The sequence below is a fragment of the Lutra lutra genome, chromosome 13 (genome assembly GCF_902655055.1).
Source record: "Lutra lutra chromosome 13, mLutLut1.2, whole genome shotgun sequence".
Taxonomy (NCBI): domain Eukaryota; kingdom Metazoa; phylum Chordata; class Mammalia; order Carnivora; family Mustelidae; genus Lutra; species Lutra lutra.
Window position 1 is genome coordinate 35,947,985 of NC_062290.1, and position 23,282 is coordinate 35,971,266.

At 34.0% G+C, this 23,282-nt stretch overlaps 1 protein-coding gene across 1 annotated transcript in view; it reads right to left on the reverse strand.

Annotated features, from left to right (window-relative positions):
- PTPRD (protein tyrosine phosphatase receptor type D) overlaps nt 1–23,282 on the reverse strand; it is a 1,060,901-nt gene that overhangs the window by 1,002,804 nt on the left and 34,815 nt on the right. The window contains exon 2 of the mRNA XM_047699812.1: nt 19,451–19,484. The gene's annotated coding sequence lies outside the window, so the exon portion shown is untranslated. The remainder of the gene's footprint in view (nt 1–19,450; nt 19,485–23,282) is intronic.

Sequence of the window (23,282 nt, forward strand, 5' to 3'; positions counted from 1 at the left end):
TACCTCTCTGCCTACTTGTGATCTCTGTCTGTCAAATAAATAAATAAAATCTTTTAAAAAAATAAAAATAAAAATAGGTTATAAAAAGATCATTATTTTTACTAAACAATGTCTGCTTTTAGTAAGTATACATGCAATAAATAAGCATAGAAGTAAATATATAAAAGGTAACACAAAGGTCAACAGATCATGGGGTAGAGATATTTTCTTTTTTTTATTTTTGAGTATTTCTTGAATTTATCTTATGACTATGTATTACTAATGATGGGAAAATTGTTATTAATTTTAATAAAAACTAGATCCTAAATTTGTTCAAAAGTTGATTTAATAAATGTCATAATAATTCTTTCTCAAGTTCCCTAGCAACATGATCAATAAACTATCACTTCAAAAATTTTACCGAATAGAATAAAGCTAAGGATTGCAAAATACATTCATCAATTATAAATTTTATGAAAACATCTTTTTGAAGGAATATGTATCTTTACACTACAGAAAATGTTATTTGGCTTGTAAATGAATAGAAAAGTTAATATAACCAATATTATTATAGTATTATTTTTATTTTTATATCTTTATGTAAAATATTGTATTTGGATAAAGTGTTTTTTCAAGTTTCTACAGGGGAAAATCAGAAAGAGTTTGTATAAATCGTGGTGAGGAAAAAGTTAACTAGAAGGAAAAAAAATTAGAGTACAGGCAAAAAAAGTATTTCAAAGACACTAGATTTAATATCTTGTAGCAAAAGAGGGAAAAGTTAGAAACATATTTTTAAAAATTGAAAAGATTCCTAAGGGGAAGACATGAAGATAGTCATATTGAACATACTACAGTATAGACGAACCTTCAAAACATTACCCAAGGTAAGCCAGATGCCAAGAATAAATGATGTTTGAATCCACTTATATGAGGTAATTAGAATAGTCGACTTCATTGAACAGAAAGTAAAATGTCAGTTAGTCGGTGCTGGGGAGATGGGGTAATCACGAGATACTGCTCAATGTGAATGGAATCAAGTTCGAAATAATGAAAAAGTTCTGCAGATGTGTAGTGATCCAGTTGCACAACAGTGTCAATGCATTTTATGTCACTGAAATAGTTAAAATATTAAATTTTATGTTATATATATAGTACTACAATACAAATAAAATGTCTGTGAGGATTGAGAAGAGACTCTCCTTATAAAGGAAGTGGCATTAAGTAAGTTTTCATAATGTAATACACAATAAAGGAAAAATTGTTCAGAGAAGATCTTATTATTAGATCTTAACATTTTATTACACTGTGATTCCTTCTGATTATATTACATATTTCATTGTTGAAAACCTTTAATCTCTATTCAGTGCACAGACTTGAAAAAAGTCTTCATGCAGAGTTCTTTTTTCTACTCTAACTACATGCATGAGATACTTAAGATTGTGTTCTTCCCACCAATCAAATGGTTGCACACCACAGTTGCAGGAGGATTCTCTGAGGTTTGAAGTGCCTCAGTTTTACCCAGTTGTAAGAGTTTTCCTCAGATATAGACAACTTCATCTGTGACTACTAAAAATCAGACCTTCCTCCACAAATCAAATTATTTTAATTACAATATGTATGTAATTATTTCATGAAATGTATTGACTTAAATAATGTTTAGGACTATGAATTAAATTTTACCTATGAGCTCAAAACCATTAACTCTGCTTAAAATAAATTTGGCAGTAGGTATGGAACTGCTGATATCCTACTGAAATGGGCATTTAATAAGGAAAACATTTCCTAAACACCAAAGAGCTTTAAGATATGAAACAGTCTATGTCTTAGAAATGAATCTAGTATTAAAAGGGAGAAAAATTAGTAGAGTCATGTTCAAAAGACTTTAGTAGGCTTGTAAGACTGAAATAGAACTCTTTGTGTCTCTAATTATGAAGTAGTAAAACATTTGCTCACAGATTTGAGATGAAAAGAGAAAGCCAGGTTCCAATGAAACATCACATTATACATAGAACATAATGTACATAATATACATACTTTAGTATTCAGTAATAACTTCAGCAACTCATCTCAATAGATACTAAAAAAAAATTTAAATGGGTAAGGAGACCTAATTTCAGATGTACATACTAAGAAGAACTTTATGTGAAAAAAATTTTTTTTTCTAAATCTCAAACTAAAGGAAGAATTTGGCCAGAAAATTGCACTATGTCAACATGGTTCTTGAATTTCAAGAAATTCAAGAACTGAATTACAGAAATCTGACCCAATTATATGCTTTTATTGCATAAACTAATCAGACATACATACAGCAACACTTTCATATATACATCCAAATGAACTCAGTGTCTGTGTGCATTCATTCTAGATGTTGTAATTGTTGTGTGAGTAATAAAGTATTTCCCTCGCTAGGTTTTCTTGGTATCAGAAATGCTGCAAATAAGATGATTTTTCTATGATTCCCAACAAATTATTTTCATCAAGCAAGCACATTATAATAAATGCAAGTATTTGTAAACTAACAAAGATCAGAGAAAATAATAATTAGCTAATTTGTTGACTACTTACTATGTGCTCAGTATTATACATACATTAGTTTATTTTCAAAATACCACTCCATAATCATGACACCACCCTATTACATTAACATGGAGAAAAAAAAAAAAAAGGTTCAGAGAATTGAAATATTTGCTTTAGGTCATGTGGCCTGCAGAGGCAGGGTTTGACTCCAGAGCCTTTGCTACTGACTGCTATGCAAAATCTCTTCAGATATTGCCTCACCAGTCACTGACAGCAACTCACTTAAAGGAACAGGCATTAAGGACAGATGAAGTAAACGGAAGTGGGGAGGGGATGAAGGTAAATAAAGTGGGGGGGGCAGAGATGAGAGATTGGGATAGCAACTATTAGGCAAAATTTTCAAAATTTTTTTAACTTCATCCACTTGAAATAAGAATGTGCTTAGAAGTCATGCACACTGCTCTTTCTACTAGTTTAGTTTGTTCTTAAATTTCCCTGCCAAGTCATCACCAGATTCTGTTTCTATATTTCCGGAATCTGGGAATTGCTGTTTTAGATCAAAATAACTTTTTATGCAGCACTAATATTTTCCTTTTATGATTTGGCATGATTCAGATTCTTGTGCTATTGAATAACTCATGTATTTCTGGCATGATTCCCCAACTAGGTTATATACTCTCTAAAGATAAGGAAAACACCTTTATTTTCTTTATATTTCCCCAATGACCCAAATCAAATGTTTTATGCATGTTAAGTATTTCATAAATATGTGAGATTCTGATTTTATTTCTGAACACAAAATAATTAAACAGATGGCTTAAAGTAACAATCCAGACTCTTCTCAAACTCACGTGTGTACCTTGGAGATATGAATTCACCATCTTATATCTTTAAAAGAACTTGGACAAAACAAACAAACAAAAATAGCAAGTCAAATCTGCAATTTTAAGATAAGAATACCAAAGAATTTAAGTAACTTATTCTTTTTTTTTTAAAGATTTTATTTATTTATTTATTTGACAGAGATCACAAGCAGGCAGAGAGGCAGGCAGAGAGAGGAAGGGAAGCAGGCTCCCTGCTGAGCAGAGAGCCTGATGCGGGGCTTGATCCAGGACCCTGAGATCGTGACCTGAGCCAAAGGCAGAGGCTTTAACCCACTGAGCCACCCAGGCGCCCCTTAAGTAACTTGTTCTTAATCATCCTGAGTATTTGAAGGAGGCACTTGCATATTTGGGAACCTATTAATGTCTTACATAACACATCGTTAGTGTCAAATGACTCGGCTAAGAAGAAACTACAAATTCAGATATTGACAATTTTTTATACTTAGTATTTATATTTATTTTTATGAAGAATTTATCATAAGCTTTTAGGAAGGACCTTAATATATTTCTTGGTCAGAATAGGCTAAGTTATGCTGCAGTAACAATCAGGTCCATTTCACAAATAAACATTTATTTCTCCTTCATGCTAAAATTTCAGAGTCAGTCTGCAAGGATGTTTCTTTCACTTAAGGTCACTGATAGAGTAACTTCTGCCTTAAATACTGACAGACATTGTTTCAGAGAGAAGCAAACACTCTGAGGTGTTATGTAACAGCAATTAAATACTTGTCCTCAAAGTGATATTCCATTGCTTTCAGTGCATTAGCCAAAACTAACCACAACACCCCACTCACTCACAAAAAGTCTACTTTGTATAAAACTGCATAACAGATGTATTTGGCAAACAACCATATTATACTACCTGTTACATTTAATTCAAAGTATGAGATACTTTACAAACTTTTTACATGTATTTATATTTTTGTCGATAAACATGATAAATACATAATATGTATTTTACAGATAGAGAACATGTATCTCAGGCGCCTGGGTGGCTCAGTGGGTTAAGCCTCTGCCTTCGGCTCAGGTCATGATCTCAGGATCCTGGGATCGAGCCCCGCATCGGGCTCTCTGCTCAGCGGGGAGCCTGCTTCTTCCTCCCCCTCTGCCTGTCTCTCTGCCTACTTGTGATCTCTCTCTGTCAAAACAAAAACAAAAACAAACAAAACCAACAACTGAAAAAACCATATATCTCGGGGCACCTGGGTGGCTCAGTTGTTAAGTATCTGTCTTCGGCTCAGGTCATGATCCCAGGGTTCTGGGATCGAGCTCCACATCAGTCTCCCTGCTCAGCAAGAAGCCCGCTTCTTCCTCTCCCACTACCCCTGCTTGTGTTCCCCTCTCTCATTGTGTCTTTTTCTGTAAAATAAATAAAACCTTAAATATACATATATGTGTGTGTGTATTGTGGGGGGCATATGTATGTATATATATATATATATATATATATATATCTCCTCAGTGGTCTATTTGTCCAAGGTCTTTTGTGTAGTCAGTATAGAAAATGATAGCTAAACCTAGGTTTATCTGGATTTTCAATTCCCCATGCTCCCTACTCTAAGATTCTGTATCCTGCTTACCATGGGTATGAAAAGCTTTATGTTGGTAGACAATATCTGAGCAAAAGGCTAGGGATTTCTGTGGGTCAAATGGTTCCATCCAAAGAACTTATTCAACGCAGAAACATTATCTGTCTATAATTTCAGCAATGATCATTTGGTACAGTGAAGTCAAGTCTTTGAGTTCTTGCAGTAAGAATCTACCATATACCAATTAATGTGTAAAATATGTGCCTTCCAGGGTCTTGACACTTACAACAACTTTTCTAATTAAGCCCACTCCTAGAAAATAAGTAGTTTCCTTGACATTTTAAAATTGATTGCTTTTTCACCCTGATTGTTACTATTTCTTGTAACTTGTACGTGTAGGTTGTTTGCTAATATTGTGCAATAAAATGAACTCCTTGATCACTAAGTACTACAATTTGGATTTTCCGGTATGATAAATTCTCTCATCACTGTTTTTGTCATGTTCCACTATCACCTTTCAGATTTTTACTAGTTTTTCTATTTGATGATTGTTGGGAAAAAATGTCCACATTAAAAAATAAAGTCTCTCGGGCGCCTGGGTGGCTCAGTGGGTTAAGCCGCTGCCTTTGGCTCACGTCATGATCTCAGGGTCCTGGGATCGAGTCCCGCATCGGGCTCTCTGCTCAGCAGGGAGCCCTGCTTCCCTTCCTCTCTCTCTGCCTGCCTCTCTGCCTACTTGTGATCTCTGTCTGTCAAATAAATAAATAAAATCTTTAAAAAATAAAAAATAAAAAAATAAAGTCTCTCTAAAGTAGTTGTGCATCCTGAAACTCTCAAGTAGAATTGAATTATTTATATTATTTTGTTCTCTCAGGTGCTCTCTGGGTGTGAAGAATTTTATTTCCTGAGTCAAGCTATTTCACAGGTTGAACAAACACAGGCCTTCCAACATAACACCGTAAAGTAGACATAATATTGACATAAAAAAGAATAATAAATCCACAAGTTCAGTATCCATTTAACAAGCATCTTCATGTCTGAAAGCCTTTAAATTTGTTTGGCATTTTCACCCATTGTCATCTGGACTCACAACACTGTGGAGATGGTCAGTTTTCAGTCAAGCATTTATTCTCCACAATTTTTTCCCTGAGGATATAGATTTTTTTTCCCCCCTCTCACTCTTTTTGATCAACATCCTTCAGACATAATCCCGGAGAATAAGATAAACGAGAGGAAAGTGAGATAAACAAGAGAAAAGTAAAGTTCTAGACAATTGCATACAAGTAGCTCAAAATGGTTGTAGATTCTGCCTTTGCTTTAAGCCTAACCCAGGTCAGTAATACAACAAACCAACCCTTTCACACATATCTTCAGAAAAGCGCATGAAGTAAAGTTACTGGTTCTTTCAGTGAGCTCATGTTTCACCCACAGGGCAACTAGCTACTCTGTAGCATAGTTCTAAGCCTGTGTATGCATGTGTTGTGTGTATGTACCTCCAGACTTGTCAAAACTTCAGGAAAGTGAATATGAATATGGGTAAGGAGAACAATTTTTCTCAGTACACTGAATGACAGAAAAGTCATTAAATCAGGCACCTTTCTGTGCCTTTTATCTACTTTAACCCATTTAATCTAGACAATTTTGGAGTGAATGTCACTTCAGATTTCCATTTCCCATTTGAAGACACAACCCGTAATTAAAGCGAATTGTCCAGATATACACAGAAATTAAACAGCAGAGGTACAATCTGAACCCATATATCCAATCCTATGCTCTTTTAAAATATGCTGTCTCATAAAACAATTAAAACCACCTACTGTGGTTTTAATTCCATATTTATTCAGGACATTCTAGGACAGCTATCTTAAGAGATTTCAGAAACCAAATGTGGACTTCTTTGTGTTATAAGAAAAAACTTATTTCAGGAAAGACTTTAGAGTCCAGCTAAAAAAAAGAAGTAAGTGCTTGTCTGCCCTGAACTTAGATGAAATTGACTTACAGGGACCCCAGTTTGTAAATCGAGCTACAAGGTAACTTCCAACATACATTTGCTATGCCAGGAAGCTTCCAGATTTCCCTCATCCTGTCTAAGTGACTGCTATGAAGTCTGTGAGCCTCTCACAAGCAACTTCGAGGCTCAGGCACCACATGGAGATTTATCACCTAGGGCTGTTGACCTGCTAATCTGCTTCACTTTGAATTGAAGAAGTGTACCACTGAGGCAACGTCTCCAAATCTCCCTCTCAGATCTAGCAATACATTTTTGAAGAGAGGCCCTGGCAAATAAAACAGACTGAGGAGTAAGGATATGTGTGGAGAAAAAGAATGGTGGTTGCAACAGCCTTATTGGCAGCTTCACAGAAGGTGGTGGTGAGATTCTTTGAGAGAATTCACTCCTCTGAAAAAGCAGTCAACTACTCTGAAGACAAACATTTTATAGCAGTGGTTATATTAAGAATCTGGGGGAAAAAAGCGGAAGGAGCTGGAGTAAAACGCATTTGAAATAAGAAGACATCAGAAAAAAAATTAAATCTTTCTCGATTTTCTAAAAATTGAAATTTTATATGCAAAAAAATCACACAAATGTGATTAACATTTCTATGTTGATTTCTTAATTAGGCCCACTGAATGCAAAAACAAAACAAAATAAAACAAATTAAAAAAAAGGTAGAAATAGGTTTTAGGTCTGAAGCTTGGTGGACAGTTGGCTCTTTGGAATATTATAAGTAATATTCAGAAAATATCTCGGGCCCTGAGCCCCAACACAGAGATTTCTTTTATCTAAAGAAGAAAGGAAAAACCTCTTCATATAAAGTCTACAAGTTGGGGCTTCCAGGAATTTGTATCTCAATAGAATTAAACAGAAATTACAGAAGACGTTCTGGCTGTGTGCTTATTGACCTCCAGGAAGCACAGAAGAATTTGGGTGTGAATACAGGTGCAAAGGAAGACTGGGAATTTGTTCTTTTCTTCATACTAGCCAGCATGGCCAAAGACAAGGCTTACATTTGAATGAGTTTGCTGGAAAAGTAAATGGAACATAATATTTCAGCCACCACTTCTCTAATGCTTTTAAGACGTGTTTATATGAAACCTAATAGAGGCCTAGAATAATAAAGTAAATATTTTATCCTTTCAAACAAAGATTGATTCTTTAAATAATTCAAGTTGGATTATCAGATTTGTTGAGAAAAATTTCTACTAAGCAAATAGAAGAATAGTTCAGGTCGAATATGTCTCATTTCAGTGATCATGTATTTTTTTTCTCTAAATAAATAATTTCTTTTAAAATTGAAATAAAATTATTGAGGAAAGTTCGTCTTTCCTCCTTTTACACCCTGGGTAAAAACTCCATAAATATTGCATATCTGCTTTGAATAGGTGAACATAAAATTTATTGTCCATGCTGGACAACTTTGAGATCATTTTGAACATGAAAGTACATGATATTATTAACCATTATCTATATACACTAATAATAATGCTGGGAAAACACATGAATTAGGACTGTTCAAATAAACTAGAATGTATAGCTATTTTAGTTTTAAATATCAATCAGGTAATAAAAGTGATAATAAGTTATTTCAAAGTTTCATTACAAAACTAATCTTCAATCACAGGCTTGTTTTGATTTATGAGTTTATGAAAAAACATGATTCAAAAAATGCACTCTAACAGGAAAGGCTTAAATATGCCAGGTTAAAACTGCTATAAGAAAAGAAAATGAAATGTTTTTATTCCTATAATTATACATATTAGTCCAAGAAAGTGTGCAGCATGTGTGTACTAATGCATTTGTTCATTTCTCCAAGATAATTTCTGAGACACTCAGAAAGAATAAATTAAAAACATGCTTTCTGAGATAATGAGTATAAAGGGATGCAATAACATTGCCATTCTTGTGTAAAAGAATATTTCAAAGTAGGAACCTTAATCACAATCATTAGGGAGAGTTAGTATTGAACAATAAATCAAAGTGTAAAATATATTTTATATGTGTGTGTGTGTGTGTGTATAAACTTTATAAAGTTTATAATGTGATTCCATAGGATTTTCTGACTTCTAGGCAAGTAACTTCAGCATTTTGTGCCTTTGTTTTCTCACTTATGAAATGGATATAATAGTACTTCCATTACAAGTTTCATGAGAATTAAATTACATAATATATGGAAAACAAGCGAAATGGGGATGATACATAGTTTTTATAATGGTTAACAATTGCTTTTATTGAGTTCCCTAAATAATAAACAGTCTAAGTACAGTTTCCAATAATTTTTCTTTGATTGTAATAACTTTTGGTTCCACCTATTTTTTGGTTTCATATAAAAGACATTTAGTAACAATTGACAAACTCATTAATATAGCTTTATGGGTATTAATGCTGTAAAGAGATAATTTTGTGTTGTACCAACATGTCATCATTCTAATGACAGCTAAATAGAGAATCCTGATAGGAATTCTAGAATATTCATTTACTTGTTTGTATCCTTTGTTGGATTGTTAATTCATCCTTGTTAGTTAGTTACTGAGCATTACCCTGTGCAGAAGTTGGGGGTACAGCAGGAAACATCCTGTTCAAAGCCACTGCCTTCGTACAGCTTCCTGTAGATTACAGTAGGAAGAGCTGGATGAATAAACACATTTATAATAGGTACGGTGAGTAAGCGCCCAGGAAGCAAAAGAAGATACATTAAGTGGAATGGAAAGAAGCAGAGGTGGGCAAATGGGCAAATGAGCACTGTGATAAGATCATGTTTGAGCAGAGACTCTATGGTCCCAAGGGGAAGCCACAGAGCTGTAGTGTTGGAAAAGTATTCTGGGCAAAGAAAGCAAGCTCAAAAGACCTCAGGCCTGCAACTGCTTAGCAGATTCCAGAAAGAACAAGGAAACAGGATTAGTCTGAACCAAGTGGCAGAGGGAAAAGGAGGTAAGGGACAGGTGAGAGAAGAGGCCAGGTCATGGCTAACCTTGAAAGATGTGATAAGAAATTGATCTTCATTCTGAGTAAGATTAAGGATGTATTTGGGCATTCTGAACAAAGATCAAGCAGAATTAGGATACATATATTTAGTGGGGTTTTGTTGTTGTTGTTGTTTAGACTTTATTTATTTGAGAGAAATTGTGAGAGAGAACATAAGAGTGGGGTGAGGAACAGAGGGAGAAGCAGACTTCACCACTGAGTAGGGAGCATGATGCAGGTATCACCCTGGGACTCCTGGGATCATGACCTGAGCCGAAGGCAGACATTTAATAGACTGAGCCACCCAGGTGTCCAGATACTCAGATTTTTGCTTTAAAGATTTTTTTTTTTTTAATTTATTTGACAGAGAGAAAGCACAAGTAGGCAGAGAGGCAGGTAGAGAGAGAATGGGAAGGAGGCTCCCTGCTGAGCAGAAAGCCCGATGCAGGGCTTCATCCCAGGACCCTGAGATCATGACGTGAGCCGAAGGCAGAGGCTAAACCCATTGAGGCACCGAGGCGCCCCAGATTTTTGCTTTTAATACAGTTATCAAGAGACATAGGAGAATAAATTCCTGAGCTCCCTGAAATACTAGCCCAGTATCAGTCAAGGGAAGATTCTCTACCAAGTTTCCCCAGACTCCCTAACCAGTTTTATGCTGTTCCAGAGTCTTCAGAGGACAGATAAAACATAAGCAAGAAGGTGAGGGGAAAGAAAAGAGGAAAGGTTTTGAATTTGCACAGGTACAAGAAAATGGGTAAAGGAGAGAAGCAGGAGAGGAGCTAATTTCTGTAGGTCTCATTACAGCTTCTCAGACCATCACAGCTGCCTTAAAGGAGTGACTCAGGAAGCAGAGTCAGCATTACATCTGGGTAGGATCACAGCCATAGTCTTATCAAGCATTGAGTTTCCTAACTTTGCTATGCAGTTATTGTGTGACCCAGGAAAGTCATCTATGTCTCAGCCTCCTCATCTGTAAAATACAGCCAATCTGCCTTACAGGCTGGTTGTGAAGGATAGGTGCCTAAAATATAATAGGCCAATGTAAGTGTGTGTTTTTATTCTTTTTGATAATAAAATGAGGCTTATAATAAGATAGTATTGATTGCAAGATGATATTTGTCAAAATATATTGATAATAAAATGTTCTTTGTTATCAGATATACCATTAAGTGAAGGGGTACTTTAAGGACAAATAAGAGACTACATTAAATAACTAAGTGATTTTTAAATCCATCCAGTGTTCAGAAATGTTAAAATGTTATTGATACAAGAAGACATTTCATCTTTAAAATGTGGTAATATGATTACTGAAAATTTTAAAATTGAAGAAAATATTATTTGGCTAATATGTAAAACATGAGATCCAATAGGTAAGACTATTTCTGCCATAAAATTACCTTAAATTAGAAACCAGTAATCATGTATGCACATGCCAAAATATGACTGCTTCGGCAAGTGACAAATTTTGCATATACAATGGTTTTAATCAAAGGCACTTACTTGATTGCATAATTATCTCATTTGCATACACAAAATTTGAAATTTTGTACATGTGAATCCTCATTTGTACATGCTCCCAATTATTTTGTTGGTGCAACTTAGAAATCCCTATTTAATATATTGGGGCGTTAATTCTCTTTCATTTTCTCTTCCAGCAATATGGATTCAGTTTTTTATTGACTATTAAAACAGAACACTCCTTTGCTGTGCAGAGCTTTTTATCTTGATGAAGTCCCCAAAGTTCATTTTTGCTTTTGTTTTCCTTGCCAGATATGGACCCTCAACTCTATAGTCAAATAATCTTCGACAAAACAAGAAAAAATATCTAATAGAAAAAAGGCGGTTTCTTCAATAAATGGCGCTGGGAAAATTGGAAAGCTATATACAGAAGAATGAAACTCAACCATTCTCTTACACCATACACAAAGATAAACTCAAAATGGATGAAAGACCTCAACGTGAGACAGGAATCTATCAAAATCCTAGAGAAAAATGTAGGCAGTATAACCTCTTTGACATTGGCCACAGCAACTTCTTTCAAGACACATCTCCAAAGGCAAGGGAAACAAAAGTGAAAATGAACTTTGGGGACTTCTGCTGGGAGCCTTGAGACCCGATTCATACCTAAACTCTGCATGTTGTGTAACCCTGGATTAACTAATTTAGTAAAGTAATGAAATTGAAAAATATTAAGTCACTTTGCATGTTTAAAATGGTCTGTTAATCTCTTTTATCTAAATGAAAGTTTTTGTTAGCCTTTTACTACTACTACTTTATTCTTAAATAAATAAAATTGCTTTTAAAATTAAAAAAAATAAAACAGAACTACCTGAAAGAACATGAGAAATGGATCCTGCTTCCCGTCATGACAGCAGGAACTACACTTCTATCTTGTGCCAACGAAAAACAAAAAGCAAAACACATGTTTTCTCACACACACTTTTGTTCTTTTCTGACTTTTATTTGGAAGTTATTTCAAAATTTAAAGAAGACTTTGGTTCACGAGGGAAAACTCTTAAGGGGTGATCATATTGAGTTCACTCAATTTTCCACGTTGTTACTCCCTAAATGATGGGAGTAAGCTGTTGATCTTTACTACTCTTAAGCAATAGAGGAAATTTAGAGGTGGTAAAAAGTACCAAATTTATAGTCCTAGAGACAGATGTTCTCTGTGGAGCTCCTAGAGGGGGAAAAAAAAAAAAAGAAAAGAAAAGAAAAGAAAAAAGAAAAAGAAGAGTCTGAAAAGCAGGGAGACAAAACCCTATACTACCATGGTCTTGTTGGATAATCGAGATATTCCTTGGCCTAAGCGAGGGTCGTATGCTACAGGCTGGCAAAACTGAAAACTACAATGATAAAGTTCTGGATAAGCATGGTATTTGTTTTGTAACTAACTCAATTTAACAGGCCCACTGAGACACAAGGCTGTTCAAAATCCAAAGTTATTAAAAAAACTCACATTAAGAGGTGTCCCTCAGTAAAATGTCTACATTTTAGATGGTTCATTGGTAACAGCAGGAGCCTTTTGCCTTCTGAATCTTTCATGCCCTTTCTGCATGCTTTTGAGGTCAATATTGAAGATTCAGCGGAGACCCAGTTTGGTAATCTAGGTAGACACAATAGCATTGCTGACCTTCCTGTGGCTCACTTGCATACAGATCTGTACTTATGAAAATGGAACCTTACATTAGAGAAAGAATAGAAATCCAATGTGTCAATATTCAGAACTTCGGCAACTATGCCTTGTCTGTATTTGGTAATCGGGCTGGAGAGATCCTTTCAAAACCTCTGATTTCTTGAGCTTTTAAGCCTCAACATCCATCAGTATTGAATCTTTCTTAATAAATTTCCTCAAATGTAACCTCGCCAACATCAGGTAGAGCAGAATAACTTCTCAGTAAACTCACAGATTCATCAGGAATATCAGATGGTTATTTTACACCACTGAGATTTAGAGAAGTTTATTATACAACAATAGACAATTGATACAAGGCTCCATTACTTATTTAGCTATGTTAAATAGCTAAATAAGTATTTGGATGAGATGTTTAAATTTTTTTTTTTGAGATGTTTAAATTTTATAACCTTTTTTGTTTTCCCAGCTCTATATTACGGACAATAATGTACTACTTCATAGGATTGTGAAATGGTTAAATAAAACAGTAAAATAAAAATCAGTGTAACACCTGAGTTATAGTAAGTGGATAATGAATGGTAGTTTATCATCAATTGCATCATGTCAGCCACGCCACCATTATGACAATCATCACCACTACTAACACCAGTACCATTAATATTGTCCCCAATACCTTCCTGATAACCAGGGCTTTCATCATGCTGTCTATTGCCATAGGGAAATCAATCTTTCTCATCCAAGACAATTTTTAAGCCAAACATACACACAAAACATTTTTCATTATAGTCAATGATTATGTAAGTAATGAAAATAATTCATTTAGATATCCCTTCATATTATTTCATTGGATTACTTAAAGAGGTAAAGAGATTTGCTAAGGTCACTCAGAAAGCAAATGGAATGATTATATTTGAAGCTTGTGTCTTCTTGCCATGAATTTTAAGCTCTTTTAAAAAATTCTGGCTTTGTAAAAACAAATACCTGCATCTCCCATAAGAAAGTAATCTCCATAAAAATACACATTTCATTGTGCTTACTGCTCCATTCTTAGCACTCAGTGTATAGAAGCTGCTCCAGAAACATTTGTCAAATATGTGGGCAATTGACGGTTGGTAGTTGACTGAAGTGTGGGTTCAAGAGCCAAATACTTCAGAAAAATGCATTATTAAAAAGATTTAAAATCTTAGTTGAATCCCATTCTACCACTTACTAGCTATGTGAGTTTAGGCAATTTAACATTTCTGTTTCCCAGTTTTCTTACATGTAACGAGGATAGCAATAGTACATATTATCTAGGGTTATTCTAGAGAACAGTGCCTGACAAAATGGTAAGCACCATGTAACTTAACTAATATTATTATTTTGCTGTTATATTGATCCCTATTAATATATGGAATAATTAATATATGGAATATATGGAATATATAGTATTTTAAAGAAGAGGGATATATATATTAAAAGAAGACCAGGAAAAGGTAGTAAAACAATGGCTTTTAACTCCATTCTTTTCTTACATATTTTTATATGAGTATAGCTAACACATAATTTTACATTAGTTTTAGGTATGCAACATAGGGATTCAACTTCTTTATAGTTATGCTATGCTCAACACAACTGTAGCTACCATTTGTCACCATACAATGCTACTACAATATACACACATACACCACATCTTCCTTATCTCTATCAGTGGACACTTAGTTTGCTTCAGTATCTTGACTATTGTAAATACTTCTGCGTAAATATATAAATATATAAATATAAATATATAAATATAAATATATATATATACATATATATATATATATATGTATGTATACACACACACACACACACACACACACACACATATCTTTTCAAATTAGTGTATTTGTGTCATTTGGGTTAATACCCGTAATGAAATTATTAGATTATGGGTATTTTTGTACCCATGGGTATTTTGTATGGGTATGGGTATTTTTGTATGGGTATCTTGACTATTGTAAATACCTCTGCAATAAATATAGGGAAATTATACACACGCACGCACACACACACACACACATCTTTTCAAATTAGTGTATTTGTGTCATTTGGGTTAATACCCAGTAATGAAATTATTAGATTATGGGTATTTTTGTTTTCAATGTTTTGAGGAACCTCCATACTGTTTTTTAACAATGGCTGCACCAATTTACATTCCCACCAACAGAGCACAAGAGCTCCTTTTCCACCACATCCTCACCAACATTTGTTACTTTTTGTCTTCTTGATTTTAGCCATGTCACAAGTATGAGGTGATATCTCATTGTAATTTTGATTTACATTTCCCTGATGATTAGTTATGTTGAGCATCTTTTCATGTGTCTGTTGGCCATCTGTGTGCCTTCTTTGAAAAAAAAAATGTTGTTCAGCGGTTCTGTCCATTTTTTATTCAGATCGTTTTATTTATTTATTTACTTTTGGTGTTGAGTTGTATTGGTTCCTTATATATCTTGGGTGTTAACCCCTTATTGGGTATATCAACTGCAAATATCTTCCCCCATTCAGTAGGTTGCCTTTTGCTTTGTTGATAGTTTCCTGCATTGTACGAAGCTTTCCATTTTGATGTTGTCTCAATAGTCTATTTTTGCTTTTGTTTCCTTTGCCTTAGGAGGCATGTCTAGAAAAATGTTTCTAAGGCTGGCATCAGAGAAGTTAATGCTTATGATCTCTTCTATGATTTTTTAGCTTCAGGTCTCATATTTAGTCTTTAATCCATTTTGAGTTTAATTTTGTATATGGTATAAGAAAGTGGTCCAGATTCATTCTATTGCATGTAGCTGTCCAGTTTTCCTAGCACCATTTGTTGAAGAGATGCTCTTTTTCCCATTGCATATTCTTGCCTCCTTTGTCATAGATTGATTGACCATGTGAGTGTGGGTTTATTTCTGGTCTCTCTATTCTGTTCTATTGATCTATGTGCCTTTTTTTGTGCCAGTACCATACTATACTGCTTTGATTACTTTGTAGTATATTTTGAAACCTGGAGTAGTGTTATCACCAGCTCTTTTGTTCTTTTTCAAGATTGCTTTAACCATTTGGGATCTTTTGTGGCTCCATAAAAATTTTAGAATTATTTGTTCAGGTTCACACAAAAAAAATGCTATTGGGATTTTAATAAGAATTGTAGTGAATTTGTAGATTGCTTTGGGTAGTATGGTCATTTAAACAATGTTAAATTTCTAAGCTCCATTCTTCATTAGAATCATATGGGATGATTATTAAAATTCAGATTCCTGCCAACTCTAACCTCTTTCTTGATCCTCTATATTTGAAATAGTTGTTTCACAGAATAATGCTTGCACAGTCAGGTTTGAAAAGCACTAAAATCAAATGAATTATAATAGTGCAAATGCAGACACCACATTATTTCATGAGCTGAGATATTTTGGAATGCAGGAATTTTTCATTGCCCTTCAAATTCAATCGTGTGGGGAGCTGAATATTCTACCCAGGTCCACACCATGTGAGATTTGGATCTTCCTTTTCTCCTTTCTGCTATTCCCCTCCATTCTCCTCATCCTTTGAAAAAGATAACTATTCCCAAGTAATACTGACCCTCCTGAAACATGTGGAAAAACTTGTGGGAGCTGGTAGGCCCTTACTACCTAAAGTTGTGGTCCGTGGAGCAGTAATATCAATATCACTTGGGAACCCGTGACAAATGTAAATTTCAGGCCCTAATATATGGCACTGACTCTCAACTCTACTTGCCCAAGGGCTCACCAGGAAGCTAGAACATCATGCTAAGCTCCACCCAGAGATACTGAGTTAATTGTTCTGGGTGGAGCCCTGGTATAACTTTTTTTTTTTTTTTTTTAACACCCAGGTGATTCTTACATTCAGTTTGGGTGAAGAAACATTCATTTCAAGGAAAGGTTTGAGCAGAAAACTTCAGATTGATTTTAGAACTTCTACTCCATAGCATTCTACAGGCTCTTGGAGAATCCAGTTTCTAGAAAACCCTTCAGTTTTTCTTACATGACTGGACTAAGGCCTCTTAGATTCATTATTTAGTATTACCTACCTACCCAGCCTACTTTGACTTCTATCTTGCCTTCTTGATAATCTCCTCAGAATCTGAATAAACCCAATGATTAAAGTAGATAACATTCATAATGTCAATGAGAACAGGATACAAAACCAGTGTTTCAAAACACTTGAAAACAAAAATCAAGTGTTTTCAAGCATAGCAATAATGATAATGTTTACTTATATTTTAGTTAAAACTTTCTAATCCCCATGACTACTATTGCTTTTTATATTTTTACTATTACAAGGTGATGATATGATTGCCTTTGCATAGATTGTAATATTAAAAAAAACACAGTTACTTTCTGTAAAATCTTACATCTTGTACAATTGAAAATTACTTGATTCAAACAGATTGGCTTTTTCTGATCCTCACAGTTTACCCCTATAATCAATTAATGAGGGGAATGCAGACCTTGGGAGCTAGCAAGACCCAGTTTTTTTTGTTGTTGTTGCTTTGTCTTCTGTATGTGGCTTAACTAAAACATGACATTTTTTTCTCAAGTCTTAAGATTGATCTTTACGCAGTGAAGTAAAAACACTAAAAATCAGATTCAAGTCAAATGCTTGGGAAGAAATGTATTACTTGCAAGGCGAAGTGAACAAGTCATTTATATAATATTTTGCTATTCACAGTATGGCCATTGAACTTGCAGCTTTGACATCACCTGGGAGCTGGCAGAAATGCAGACTCTTGACCTCCTAAATTGGAGCCTGCATTTTAACAAGATAGCTCAGTGGATTCATGAGCATATTAAAGTCTGAGAAGCACTCATATAATATACAGTAAGACTCACAGGTTTTTTTTTCCCTGAAACATTTGTCCTTCCTTAACTCACATCTAAGTAGTCTATTCTTCTTTCTTATCCAAACTCTTGATAAACTTTTCACATACCTCCAAGCTTTGTGTTATTCTCCTCTAACTACTTCCATCTCTGCACATCTCTTGTTTTTCAAAGCAGCCTAGTCCATGCATAGATGCAGGGTACTAAACAAATGCACCTTTTAAGAACTGTTTCTTTATTGAAGTTGAATAAGAGAGAAAGGAATGACATGTTCTATCTACTCTAAACTGCTAAACTCTCAAGGAATAAAATGGATAATAATACAATGTCCTCTCCTCATAAATCTGACAATGAGAATATAGTCCATGAAAATATCAGTTCCCCAGTATTATAAAAGCACAGGAATATATTGTTTGCTTTCTAAAGATAGATGTAAAAGGGTACCAACTTCTCCAGAGATGAATGAGATTGATAGAAACTACTCCCACCTTATTTTAGGTTTCAAAGAATAATCAATCACAAAAATCCAAGACAATATGCAAGACATATAAATCATTTTTCTGATTTCACTTCTCATAAGAATAATAAAGAAAAAAGTAATTATTTATGCCAGTAAGTGTTGGGTGTTTTACTATCAGTATAAACCCTATATGATATTTTTCGTATCTGCTTACACAGTAACTAAAAATAAGATGCTAGTTTTCTGAATGACTGAGAGATTTTGAAAGTTTGAATATGTGAAACATACGTGAAAAAAAAACCCTCCATTGAGATAATCTGGTTAAAAACCAAATTTTCACTTTTAATTGGAAAATAAGAAACAAAACAGCCTAAAATACCTAACAAATTGCCAGAGAAAATCTCTTTCAACTTTTTCTTCCTTCCTTCCTTTGGAGGGTGCACCATTGCCACATATATGTCATTATTACCATCACTATTATTTTTCAAAACATTTAATACCACATTTCATTTACCCACATAGAATATTACCCAGTAGAAGTCCATGAAAGCAGCCACAAGCATGTTCATAGCAAAGATAGGAAACTGCCATTTGATTTCTGCTGTCCAGTATGATGACTCAACTAATGCAAAGTCAGATTTAATCAGCTATGAAACTGGACACATGAAAGTCAGACTGTGTATACATCATGGCCATGATCATTAATACCTCTACGAAATAAAAGGAGAAAAGAAAGAAAAATCTGCTTCTTCTTACCAAACGCCTATATAACTTAAATTAGTTTAAAAAATATTTCTTTAAAAGACATTTGCTGCCTTTGGTGGTGTGAACATTTGGGTATTTTCTCAGGGTCATCCCTGGGGGCAAATAAATGGTGCACATTTAATGGAAAACACTTGGATAATAGTGTCCCTCCTACACTCTGGATGTACATGTACAGGACACTTTCTGATTTCCATTCTTGGCTCAGTTCAGAGAAAAAAGGGAAGGGTTAAGTCCCTGGGGAAAAAAAAAATAAACCCTACTTCACGGTATGCTTGACTTTCAGTGTTAATGGTTTTACAGGTTTCATAGGCAACATAAATCCTTTTGAATAATAGAAAAACACTCTGCAGATTTGAGAAGGAAAAAAAAAACAACTTACCACAGTTGTTCAGTTAATTGACAGGCACCATCATCTGAAACAACAAAAATATATTTTGATATTGCAATCATAAAAACTACCAAAGAGTTTCAAATTGTCTTCAAACACATATTGTGAATTTATCTACAGAAGTAAAATTAAATAAGCAATAAAGATACATAATTTGATTTCAATCATTTAGTTATTTCATATGAAAGTATTTCATCCCCACCATTTTAGATCCAAATTAGATAACTGGTTGTTTTTGAAAAACTTTTGTATATGCAAACTGGGAAATGTATATTTTATAACCATATTTTATTTTGATGTTCAAGTTTCAAAGTACAAAGAATCCTGTATAATACGGTTTTTGTCAGGGCATGAACACAGTCATGAAATCTTATCCTAATACACAGCCCTGATGATGACATATAAATCACCTTGCTCAATTTAAAAAAAAAAAAAGTTCACTCTATTTTTTTATACACAAAAAGCTGAGGTATTTAGCGTAATGTTCAATTGCTCCAGTCAACTGCTCCTGTTCTACCTTTTGAAGACCCTCTCCCATAATTATCTAGTGAGTCCTCATTCTACCTTTCAAGTCTATCTCCCACCATTTTTCCGTGTGCTATACTCAAGTCATATCTTCAACATTTTTTTTAAGATTTTTATTTATTTATTTGACAGACGGAGATCACAGAGAAGCAGGCAGAGAGAGAGGAGGAAGCAGGCTCCCTGCTGAGCAGAGAGCCCAATGTGGGGCTCGATCCCAGGACCTGGGATCATGACCTGAGCTGAAGGCAGTGGCTTTAACCCACTGAGCCACCCAGGCACCCCAACATTTTTTTTTTCTTTTTAAGCAATACTTTGGTCCACCCGTTTTTCTTCATCTTCATATTTTTTCTACACATTTTTTTAGGGCTACCTCAACTAACTACTTCTCAGTGAAGTTCACGTGACACCAAGTGAAGGAATTACTCTTCTTTTTCTAGATGTTCCCAACATATTTTGTACCTGTACTATATAATACTCAACAGATTCTCTCTGGGCATTTATGCCTTGACCCTGTTCATTTTTGCCTACCCAAAAGACTTCCTGATGTGCCTTTGGCATGGGAGATGTCCAAAAGATGATGCTAAAGAGAACAATGTATTTAAAACAGAGATAATATGTTGCATAGATTTTTCTTATGTCCATCTGTCATCCTTTAAGAGAAAAGTGTTGTTGTATTGAATCAATTTTGGTAATAAGTGAATTTTAAAGGAATAATAATATCTATTATGAATGAAATCTTTAGTTTCATGAAAAAATAAAGAATCAAATTTAAAAAATTTCCTCTATTGATAAATGGCTACTTAAGCAAGTTCTTCAAGATGTTTTTTGTATCATATGGAAATACATTTTATTTTTAGGTTTTAAAAAATATTTTAAAAATTAAAAAAAATCATTATTTTGCAAGCTTGAATTTTGTATGGAAAGGTGATAATGCTTTCTGGCCCTCTATTAGCACAGCATATATTTGAAATTAGTGTTTTAAGGAATAGTGACAGATTTGCCTTGAGCCATTAACATGGTCACCCAGGCAACAAGCCTGAAATTAGTAGCATCATCTTAGAAAAGAGATTCTATCTTTTTAAGGAGAATGAAATGATAACATTGCCTTTTGTAATTTTATACTTCTGGCCAAGTCAAGGATGTCAGAGCAAACACTGCTTATATAAAGCATGCAAGTGCATTCCACACTTACAATGTCTTATTCCTCATTCTTCTTTTGGGCCCACAATTATTTTAAGCTTCAAAATGTTAAACAATTTTGTGCAATTACTCATATCATTTTTTCCCTTAGATAACTATAAATTGGCTATCTCTTCATCCATTTTTAAAAGACCTTCTTACTATTTACATGTAATTTATAAAAAGAGAAAGTATTCTTGAAAAACAAATTTTTAAATAATAGATTTAAAGATTTATATGAATATTTAAAATAGTGGCAATGTTTCTTAATTTGGTGAGAGGGAGAACTTTTTAAAGTCTTTGTACCTAAACCTAGAATATGATATTTCAACCTGTAGCTTCTTTGATTATGTCTTCTTCATTCTAAACTTTTATAATTCTCATAAAAAGAATATGCATCTAACACACAATAAAGAATAATAAAACTCTTGTGTGTTGGGGAGTGTAATTCCAGAAGTTCTTAAAGTGAAGTAATACTACTAATTTAATATGCATTGATAGTGTGAGTCTACAACCTGGTCATTTGTGGGCACTTTCCTTAACAAGGATTAAAATTCCCAAAACATTTTAACAAGAGTAATCAGTTATCCTTATGAAAGCACCTTCATAAATATTAATACAAACAAATCATTGAGTTTTAAGTATAAATATCAAAATCTGAAAATCATCTATATTACTTTGGATTTGGGCAAAAAAAAAATGAGTATGGACTCTACGTACTGATTTATTGAGGATGACACTAGTATGTAAGAAAACTGAAAAAAAAAAATCAGTGTTAAGCACCTCTGAACTTATTGTTGCTATGCATTTCTGTGTCAGAGGTAGTGCAAACATAGCTGGGTTAGGGACTTTGGGGATCCCTGGCATTCTGAGAGCAGTGATCCCATGGTGGTCTACTCTATCACTCAAAAGGCAATCAAAAGTTAACAAATAATATCCCATTAGAAAGAAATATGAAGCAGAATATGTTTTAATCAATATCTGTTCTAGGGACATTTAATTGGAGATTCTCTTCCGTGTGACTGGAATTGTCAAAAAATAAGACAAATCAAAACCTCTAGTTCTAGTAACACAAATATTTTAATGATCTAGAATTTCTAAAATGTTCATCTAGCTAATTCATCTTTATTGGTCCAAATTTTTTATTTTTCTTTTTTCTTGCCATCTACAAAATATGGAAATCTTTCCATATGAAACAGGTAACTTACTAACTGGATAACCAATTGATTGAGAGACAAGAAAGATCTTATCAAAAACTTTGGAGCTTTTGTTTTGATTCCAAAGATGCTGGCATGAGTATAGAAAAGGAGTCATCTCAAATAAAATGATTTATGGTTAGCACATGCACCTACAAATTTTTTTTCTTAAAATAAGTTTTTTGAAGTCCTTTCATATGCAAATTTATTCAAATAGCATTTGCAATTAGCCATCTACCTCTCTATATTTGACCATTTAGTTCTCATAAAGAGTATCTATTTTCTATGAAAGAACCTGGGTGTTTGAATGCAAGAACAGAATACTAAGTAGGATATCATTCCAATATTGTGATTATACTATTTGTTGGAAAATAAGAAGAATAAATTAAATATGTATTATTGCCTTCTCTGTATATCTGTACTAAGCAGGTGGTAGGAGTAAACAGCTATTTCTGCATGTACTTGTAGAACCAATTATAGAAATAATTATGAAAACAAATGCAAATAGGTACTCACTCAGCATAGAAAATTATTTTAGTAATGAAATTCTTGAGTTCCAACAATATCACTGAAATACATATGTGCATATATAATACATACATACTGTGTGTATCGTTTCTCTGACAAGAACACACACATGCATACAGATATAGATATATGTAGATGTGGTCAGTCTTTCTCCTCTTTTCTAATTTTATCAGAGTTCTTTTTTTTTGGCATTTCCTTTTTTTTACACTACCACTCCAGTCCTCATTTCTCGTATCAGTCATGGGCAAGTCTGAGACTTTAGCTGAAGTGGCAAGAGATGAGTGTTAACAGGGAAAGAAAGCAAGAATGAAAGGGAATTGGTATGACTAAGCTTCATGACATGTATTCCATAAATGGCTCCTGAGCCAAAATCCAGAATAGTCTTCTGAGTAGGT